General features: G+C 48.3%; 1 protein-coding gene and 1 long non-coding RNA gene across 6 annotated transcripts in view; one reads left to right on the top strand and one right to left on the bottom strand.

The window, feature by feature from the left end:
• The first annotated feature begins 4,331 nt into the window (after positions 1 to 4,331).
• Positions 4,332 to 6,837, top strand: part of CNR2 (cannabinoid receptor 2) — a 7,306-nt gene continuing 4,800 nt past the window's right edge. For 2 of the 5 annotated variants that reach the window (XM_017736284.1, XM_008635064.2), the window contains exon 1: positions 4,332 to 5,600. The gene's annotated coding sequence lies outside the window, so the exon portion shown is untranslated. The remainder of the gene's footprint in view (positions 5,601 to 6,837) is intronic. The other 3 variants (XM_017736286.1, XM_017736283.1, XM_017736285.1) reach the window with 3 other exon arrangements.
• LOC108447139 overlaps positions 6,615 to 6,837 on the bottom strand; it is a 5,916-nt gene continuing 5,693 nt past the window's right edge. The window contains exon 2 of the long non-coding RNA XR_001862539.1: positions 6,615 to 6,837. This exon is cut by the window's right edge and continues 1,703 nt beyond it. This is a non-coding gene — a long non-coding RNA (uncharacterized LOC108447139).

The raw sequence follows: 6,837 nt of genomic DNA on the forward strand, positions 1-6,837 counted from the left end.
ACACCTGGCTGTGCTAGGGGCGTCGAGAGAGGGGATTCAGCGAACAAAGAGTAAAATCCAGCCCCCCAGAGATCCCCGCAGCGTTCTGATGTCAAACGGAGGGTCTTGGGTTTGTTGAGCCCATTCCCCACGCCTGCATTTAGTTAAACAATTTAATGTTTAAATTTAAAGTATTAAAAATAACGTAGAGGGATGTTTCAGGTCAAAATACAGGGAAAAGCTTGTTTGGTTTAAACCTGTATTTCCCCAGGTTTAAACCAACACTGTGGGTATGCAGAGCCTGTGGCAGTGCCTGTGGTTTGTGTTTATATTCAAATTCTCTTATTTTGCCTCAAAGGATTATTTTGAAGAAAAAACCCACAAGATTTGGCCTTTACCATGCGTAGGATGAATGAAAATTAGGTATACATAAGAAATTTGCACATGTGAGAGTGTATTAAGGGGCCTGTCGAGCCTTGTACACCACATTAAAGGCCAAAAAAAGGAAGTTTCAAAGAAAATGGAAAGGAACGAGTTCAGTTCCAACCCCACCAAGTCAGGGCAGTACTTAAAAACAACACATGAACATTCAGAGTTTTTATTTTGAGGTACAGACCCTGGGTTCATTGAGTTGCCCTGTATTTTTAGCTACAGAAAGGAAAAATTACACAAAAAAAAATCCTGGTGTGGTGTTACAGGGCTGTGACCCATCCCAGGACAAGGTAAAGACTCGAAAAAGAAGTTTGTATTCATCATGCAGTTATTAAAAAAAGCCAGCATATGTTTCAATACACAAGATGTGTTGACATACCCGAGCCCAGACCTTTGTTCCTATTCTTTATTGTATGTTTGCACAAAGCAAGCTGAAATTAATTTGTTTTCCTCCCTTTGCTTTGGATTTCTTGGCACAATGTTATGGTTGAGGTCCTTATAGCAGCTTTTTGTCTTTAGATGGAAGACAGCAGTATCGGCTGTAAGCCTTGAGATTCCACAAATTAATAAACAACTCTCCTATAATGCACATCAGCAGATTTTTGCTTTGTTTCTATCTCTAGTGTGTTTATTTCTGCTAAAACACAATCTCACCCCAGTGTGTGGATGTTTTCAAGCCAGGACATGTCCGTGGGATTAAGAAATAGCATTTTGCAGGCTGCAAATGTGCTCTCTTGTCTGGGGAGCAAAACAGCGTGTACTTTTCAATTCAGATCAAGGATGACACAAGGTCTGGCTGTTTTTCCTCACTATCTTTGAGATAATTAAAAAAAAAAAAAAAAAAACCTCTTGTCTTTCAGAGCTGGTTTTGGGGTCAGGCTGACACATTTAGCCTGGAGGAGCAGGAAATGTCAGTGATAAGCCAGTCCTGTATTTGTGCAGGAACTGTTCCACTGAAACAAGATGAGTCATTTGGAGGCCGAGCAGGAACACGACGGGTATTTTTGAAATCAAAAGGACAAATACACAGCAAAGTCCAGCTTGCAAAGTTCTCAGTGTTTCACCCTTCAGCTGTTAAAACCCTGGGCTGCTTTCCTCTCCTGCAGGGTAAGAAAAGGAGATGTTCCCAGAGGCGTGGTAACCCCAACACAGACAGAAGCACTCGAGTTCCCGCCATGTCCTGAAGACACGGCACTGACTGAATCCTGAGATTCTGTCTCAATCCTTTATCACCACCATCCGAGATTCCTTCAAGAGGAGCTACTTCACTCCTTCAAATCATGATTTTTAAACCCTCTTTGTTTTCAAAGGTCTCAGCGTAAGATTTATGGCTCCTAAGCCTGTGACAGACACTACATCGACCTCAGTTACTCGTGGGCACACTGGGATATTTTAGCTGCCTCCAGGATCGTGTTGCACCCACCCTTCATGTCCTGCAGCCCTCTTGGTGCTACAGACCCAGTTCCAGAGGCAGAGCCCAAACGCTGCTGGAACAGGACAGTGCTTCCAAACCCAACCCTGCTGTGCCACACGGTGCCACAGACTCGGTGACCTCAGCTCCACCACACCCTCTCATAACCTGTACACAGCATGGACAGGGCTTTTCTATTGTGCAAGTGTCTGCTCTGTCTGGCTTATTCCACTTCCTCCAGGCAGTCCAAAGATGACTGCAGTAAATCCCGACTTTCCTCATGTTCCCAGGGAGCTGCATTACCCAAATCCTCCTCAGCTCCCCACTACGCTTCTGCTGCCACGGTGACAGCCACTCAAGGTTTTCCCCAGCCACCCTTATATTTCACTCAGCACCTCCACTCCCTCTCACAGCAAATGTTAATCGAGCCCAGGGAAGCAGCTCCATCTGTGCTGGCACTGCCACAACCAGCAAGTCCCAGTGAAGACAAAGCCTCCAGAGCTTCATTAGCCCCAAATTAAGATGCTTCCAGCTGTGGCTGAGATGGATCTCACCACACACGTACTCCTGCTGGAGTGTTTCAGTGGAGCAGCTCACCGTGGATGCTGCAGGAAGTCAGCAGCACGGATGACTCATTTGTTAAATCAATAGTGAACCATTGCCCCAGTTTTATTTCGCAGTGACGAGTTCCGGCACCGGGTGACTTTCAGTAAACCCAAGATGTTTACTTTTTGTGGCTCCAAGAGCCCCATGACACACTTGAAACTCGTTGGACGTTTCCACCCGAGCCAAACATTAACCAGATTGTTAATCTAAGTTTCCTCATGAGAGAAACGTGTAAGCTTTTGTTTTCTTTAAAATCTGCATGAAAGCACTGAGTTTACGGTAATGTTTAGAATATCCTTTATTCTGCCTGGCAGAGGATCCGTGTTCATCAAATAAAGCTCAGGAAATTCACAGCAGTGAGCTACAGGAACTAAGTAGACATTTGAGCCTCTGCAGGGTAGAGAAGAGGCTCAAGAACCCAAACAATGCAATAAAACTACGCACTTTAATTGCTTAAATCTCCTTATAAGTATATTGATATAGCTGTAGACATGATTTAAGCTGGTGTCCACCAGTACCTGAGTTACCTCAGCTCCAGAACACGAGTTCCCTCCCCTGCACTGCTGGAGCCAAGGAGTGCTCGTGAGCGTGAGATCACATCCACCACTGCATTTGTGTGTGCAGGTGTGCACAGCACCCAGAAAACAGCACCAGGAGTGAAACCAGCCCGGACACCAAAAGATCAGTTATCCAAACCCTGAGCCCGAGGACCTGGGGGGGTTTAAAGGGCTTGTGCTGAAGCCCTGCTCTGGAAAACAAACACATCCAGGCACGACTCCCGAGTCACACCCTGTTTTCTGCCTCAACAGCTCCCCGTTCAAACTGAGTCACAGAACCCTGCAGGAACCTTCAGCCCATTTAAATCCATATGCCTGGTTCACATCCTATCAACAGGGAAAACATTTCCACCGGAACCCTCCTCCCTCCACAAGAGCAGCAGAGGTGTTTCTGCAGCAGGTCAGGGCACAGGAGAACTGCTTGGACAAGCCCTGTTTGCTCACAGGCGCTGTGCTAGACACGGCAGTAAATCTGGGGTTCTTTTCTGAGCATTTTCTCTAGGAGTGCAGCAGAGTCACTCACCGTGGCTCTCTGAGTCACACCTTATCAAGGTGAGCAGTGCCCCCACCCTCAGCTCCGTCTGCACCACCCAGTTTTCAAATTCAGCCCCAGCAAACACAACAGTCAGAGAAAGAGAAGTAAGTCCCTGTCCTCCCACAGAGCACAGACACCCTTGCTGCAGGGTGTCTGAGTGTCCCATCACATGCTCTGTGTCCCAACACAGCCCCAGGGCTCTTCACTCTCCTCTGGAGACACAGACACCACCGCTGAGCAACACCAGGCTCACAATCCCTTTCCGCACTGCCTGCACAGCATTTCTTTGGCCCTGGGTATGGGGGTGTTCCCAAAGCAGCGTTATTTCCCAACTGGATGGACTGCAGCTGATGCCAGGGGGAAAAATCCAAGCTGAACAAAAAACCTTTACATTACAGGAATCAGCTGTAATTGTTTTCCTTTAGGCTGGCAGGACAATTTTTTGCTATAAATCAGAGTCAAATTAAAAGCTTCTAACTATGCTGCAATAAAGAAAGAAATAATATTTCTTTCCTATAACACCCATTCCTGTGACACAACAATTCTCCCTGCAGACAGAGGAAACTTGGGTCCATATTTCACAGGGTGCTGCTGGATGTGAAGCTGTGTCAGAGCAGGGAATAATTTGGGGCTGGGTGCTGCTTTTGGAACTCGGGACCAATATAAAGTATCTTTCTGCTCCTCACCTGCTCTTTACACTCTCGTACCTCTTCCTGCAAAGGAAAATTTCTCATTTCCCGAATGGAAGAATTAGGGAACCCCCTTTTCCCGGCCGGGGGGCAGAAGGAAGCGCTGAGTTCCCAGTTCTGCCTCTTTCTCCAGCTTCCCCCGCCGCTGTCCCCGCGAGTGCCGCGGATCTCCCTGGAGAGGGCACCCGAGCATCGCCGAGCTCCGGCGGCTGCGGGGAAAGCCCTGAGGAAGGAGGCAGAGCAGGATTTGGAGAGCACGGCGAGTAACCGCTCGTGATTCCACCGAATGAGGCAACTGGAATCCCAGCAGGAGGGAGAGTTGAGTTCCCAGCTGGAGAATCGGGTTACTGGTGCTGGGATGGGGCTGTGGGGTGGCTCTGTGGGACGCAGAGCGGGGTAAGGTGCATCCTTAGGGATCCTAAGGTGCATCCAAGGGCTAAGGATCACGTCTTTCCTTTGCTTCCAAGGCTCCCCCCTACAGCTTGTATGATCTATATCCAAGCATAATGTGGCCAATTCCTTTGGGATTTGGAGCGAACTCGCGTCTTCTCCCCACTGACACGGTGATACTGTCCCTGGTGTCACCCGGCTTTTCAGCAGCACCAGTACAACCCAGCCCCGGACAGCTGCTGCCCGGCCGAGGGGGGAAGTGGCTACTGGAGGAGGAATGGATGAGAACAGGTACAGCAGCGACCACAGCCTCTAAGCGGGGTCCTTCCTGACCACAGGGATTGTGTCACTGAAGGTTACTTGTGTAACCTTAAGCCATTTCCCTTCCACTTGCAGAGAGAAAATCACCCTGGCTCCCCTGACATTAGCTGACCGTGTACAGAGGAATTCAGGGGCACAGGTGAGGTTTGTGCTGCTCATGGAGCTGTAGGCACAGACAGCAGATTTCTGAGCTTGCCCTTAGACCTGCGCACAGCCAGGTACATCCAGATCTTCCCACATCTGCCTCCTAGCTTTTTTCCTCCCCATCTTTTTCCATGTCCCCAGAGAAATCTGGAGGAGAATCTGAACGTCTCTTGCCTCAAACAGTGCAGGTACATGGAGACATGAGAGGGACTGGGAGGATTATTTCAGCGAGCTGGAGGGTTTGGGTGGTTGTAGATGTGGCACGAGCAGGCAGCAGAACACAACACCCAGAGGACAAGTGAGGAAGGAAACAAAACCCGACACACATTCTCCAAAAGAATGTGACAGAGAGCAAGGAAGCAGAGGAAGGATTCACACTGTGGATTTCCAACCCAGGGGAATAAACCAGAATGGTTCAACAAACCCAGATGAAACCAGAAGTGCCATGAGAGGAGAGGGAAGCAGGCGCCATCCGCAGCTGCACGAACTGCCCTGAGAGCCGGAGGGATGGGAAGCCCCGGAGCATCAGCGGGGAGGTGAGTGGTTTGTGTTTGCTGACCCACAGCATCCTGCAGCCCAGGGTCCTTTTTTCACACTGGAACACATCGTCCCTGAGAGCCCTCGGTGCTCACACAAGGAGGCTGGGGAGACTCTGCTGCATGGGGAGATTCCTGGGATTAACTGTCAGCTATTCGGGATAAACTGCAAGGCAATGTGTAACAGAGGGTGGGACACTGGCTTTTAGGATGAATTCTTTCTTAGGAAGAAGGTGAAAGGTAAGTGTTTCATAGCAGGCTGTGGGTTAACTCTTTACAGCTGATTTTGGGAATTGTTAGTGTTGGATCAGTTCATCAGGAGCTGGCGTGACAGAACAAGGGGGAATGAGTTACAAGAAATTCCCTGTGAGGACGGGGAGGCCCTGGCACAGGGTGCCCAGAGCAGCTGGGGCTGCCCCATCCCTGGCAGTGTCCAAGGCCAGGCTGGACAGGGCTTGGAGCAACCTGGGATAATGGAAGGATGAAACTGGATGGGCTTTAAGGTCCCCTCCAACCCAAAGCATTCCCTGATTCTCTGTGTCAGAGGTATTTCCAAATGTCTTGTGGGGATGTGATGCTGAGTTGAGTGTTTTGATGGTTTTGGTGGAGTGAGAGCAGCTGTTTTGCCCTGCTTTGTACCCAGACTGGCACTTGCAGCCGCTCTGCACCCACCCCGTCCTGGGTTTCAAACACTGTCCCCTCAGGCAGTCACACATGGGCAAAGCTGGACTCAGATAGTAAAGAATCAAATAATCTTCAGTGTGACATTTGAGGTGGACAGGTCTTACATCAGGGAGGGAATTCCACTCTGTGTTATTTAATGTGGTCAGAAGGACAAACCAGGGTGAACAGATAATTCCAAAATAATGGAAAAACTTCTGCAACTTGAACAAGAAATCACATATAAACTAAAATGTTTGTAAAGCAAAAGATACTTTGCTTTTTCAGCAAGTGAAATTTGCAAGGATTAGTGACAATTTTTGCATCAATCACCACACATGTTCATAGTAGGTGATCATTTGAGACATTTTCTTATATTGTAAAGCTCAAAACTCTCCGATATTCTGAACATGAAATATTCAAGACCAGCACTTTCAGAGTGCTGCAGGCACAATGCACTGGCTGATTGCAGTAGGAAAATTTAATTTTACATTATCTAAGGAACTGGTATGTAACTTTTTAATCAGCAGGATGCTGTGATGGCTCTGTGAATGCAGAACACATCCCAAGTGGAAGC

Source organism: Corvus brachyrhynchos, unplaced genomic scaffold (genome assembly GCF_000691975.1).
Source record: "Corvus brachyrhynchos isolate BGI_N302 unplaced genomic scaffold, ASM69197v1 scaffold65, whole genome shotgun sequence".
Taxonomy (NCBI): Eukaryota; Metazoa; Chordata; class Aves; order Passeriformes; family Corvidae; genus Corvus; species Corvus brachyrhynchos.